This window comes from Ictidomys tridecemlineatus, chromosome 5 (genome assembly GCF_052094955.1).
Source record: "Ictidomys tridecemlineatus isolate mIctTri1 chromosome 5, mIctTri1.hap1, whole genome shotgun sequence".
NCBI lineage: Eukaryota > Metazoa > Chordata > Mammalia > Rodentia > Sciuridae > Ictidomys > Ictidomys tridecemlineatus.
In genome coordinates, this window is record NC_135481.1 from 134,365,261 (window position 1) to 134,367,720 (window position 2,460).

Here is a 2,460-nt window from a genome sequence, read left to right on the forward strand (position 1 = left end):
CCAATAATATATCTCCAGGCCCTGGTTGGTGTACTCAGACTGAGGCAGCCATGGCCCAAGATGGCAGCAATGGCAGTGACAAACCTGCAGGCCCCTTGGCCCTGGATTCTCAGGCCCTGGCTGGTGTCCCAAGATGGCAGTGGCCAAGTGTAACCAAACCTGCAGGTTTCTGACAATGGATTTCCAGGCACCAATGGGCAGTGGGCAGTCTGTGGGTGGTCTGCAGGCAAATGGTGGGTGCTTGGCAGGTGGATGTTGGGTGTCGGATAATCTATTTGGCTATTTCTTAACAGCTGGTACCAAATTCAACAATGAAGCACATGCACAGCCCTTAGAAAAGATGAAAATTTTAACAATGCTAGTACAAATTGCTGAACCTTCAATGCATTGAAATTGTTCCCTAATTTATGATTCTCTTCCTCACCGAGAGTCAGTTCTTTGGCCCACTATAGTTTGGATTTCATTTAGTGTGCTTTTAGCTCTAGGGAGGTTTCATGTATATGGCTCTTGTCATCTTCCTCTATTCTTTATTTTCTGGTACTATACATGCTGGTAACTTGGACAGGAGAGAAAAAGAATGCCTCCTAAAATTTTACATTTCCATTAATATCCTCTTTAAGTGGTAGACCCAGATTGTATATAGTTAATTCTTCAGTCAGGCCATTATGTTTCTCCTGGGTCACTGCCCAAATTGGGCATGGTTGATAGGTTCCTTGTCAAGGTATAACATGGTGAAGGAGATGTTGGGGCATTTTTAGTAACTAGAACTACAACATTAATTTTCATAGGCTGAACCAGGGATATATGGATGCTGACAAGGGAGAGCTAAGGTATGATTAATGCCATCAATCCTCTAGAAAGGAATTAGTGGCAGCTATTTTGAGGGGAAGGACAAAGGGAAGTTTCTTGCTGGATTTCATGGCCAATAAGTAAATCAAAGTACTTCATTTTTTAAATTTATTGATTCATTTTAGTTATTGATGGACCTTTGTTTTTTATTTATATGTGGTGCTGAGAATTGAACTCCGTGCCTCACACATTTGAGGCAAATGCTCTACCACTGAGCCACAACCCCAGTCACTCAAATACTTCATTTTTAATTTGCATATTTTTACTAAAGGTCTTTGATTGGACAATTATTTATTTTGCATGTTTGTCAACTATAGATGTATTGAAATGGAAAAGAAAAACATGCTGTTTAAAAAAATTCCTAAGATTTTTTTTTTTTTTGTGTGTGTGTGTGTGTGTGTTAATATTTGAGTTTCAGTGAAGGAAAGAAACCATTTTTTAAAAAATCAATCTTTGTGGGCTGAGGTTGTGGCTCAGCAGTAGAGCGCTCACCTAGCAGGTGCAAAGCACTGGGTTCCATCCTCTGCACCATATATAAAAATAAATAAATAAAATAAAGGTATTGTGTTCACTTACGACTAAAAAATAAGTATTAAAAAACAAAAAAAATCAGTCTTTGTGTTCTAAGATCTTCTTGTAAAAACATAATCCCATTTTAAATTAAACTTAATTTAAATTAAATTTAAAATTTTTTTTCAGGGTAAAGATTGCTTTATTGGTGCCAGTTAGTACAAGTCAATAAATATTGATCCCCAAAGAAGAGCTCAGTTATTTATCAGACTACTGATCCATAGAGAGCTGAATTAAAATGAACCGAATGATTACTGATATGACAGCAGTCAATCTTGCTTCTTGGGAAATGAAGCCATGGCCAACTGATACATGGCATAACCTGTTCCACCAACTGTAAGAATTATGGTGGTTCTATACAGCAGGGCATCAGCTACTCCACCCTTTAGATTGCGCTGGAATTCCATCATCCTCCTGAAACAGCTTTTGTTTCTCTGGAATGTTATTTTCAAAATGTGTGAAGCAGTGCTGATGGTCCTTTGGGCAATCTGAAGAAAACACAGCAGATTCCGCAGCATCTTGCCTCATTTACTGCCCACCAACCGCAGCAACTGAATGCTGAGTTCGAAAATCCGATGTTAAAAATTTTTAACAGTGGGAAAAAAAAAAGAAAAAGAAAAAGTTTAAAATTTTTACTTAGTCCTTCTTTGTTGTACTTTAAGAGATCCGAGTTTCAGACTTATATTATTTTCTTTCTTCCTGAAAATTTTCTTTTAACATTTTGTCATTTTATTCCAACAAATTCCATCAATTTTGTGTGTCTGAGAAAGTCTTTATTACTGCTTTATTACTGAGGGATAATTTCACAGGATACAGATTTCCAGATTGATTTGGGTTCTTTCTTTTTCCCTCCTCAACACTTTCAATCAATCAACATCTCTCAATATCTCTCTCTCTCTCTCTCTCTCTCTCTCTCTCTCTCTCTCTCTCTCTCTCTCTCTCTCTCCTTCCCCCTTCTCTCCCCACTTCCTCTCTCTCCAGTCTTTTTTCCAGTACCAGGCATTGAACCCATGGTGCACAAATGCTAAGCAGCTGCTCTAC

At 38.2% G+C, this 2,460-nt stretch overlaps 1 pseudogene; it reads right to left on the bottom strand.

The window, feature by feature from the left end:
- Positions 1-1,554: 1,554 nt before the first annotated feature.
- On the bottom strand, positions 1,555-1,997 carry LOC120886279 (cytochrome c oxidase subunit 7A2, mitochondrial pseudogene; annotated as a pseudogene).
- Between the last annotated feature and the right edge of the window lie 463 nt (positions 1,998-2,460).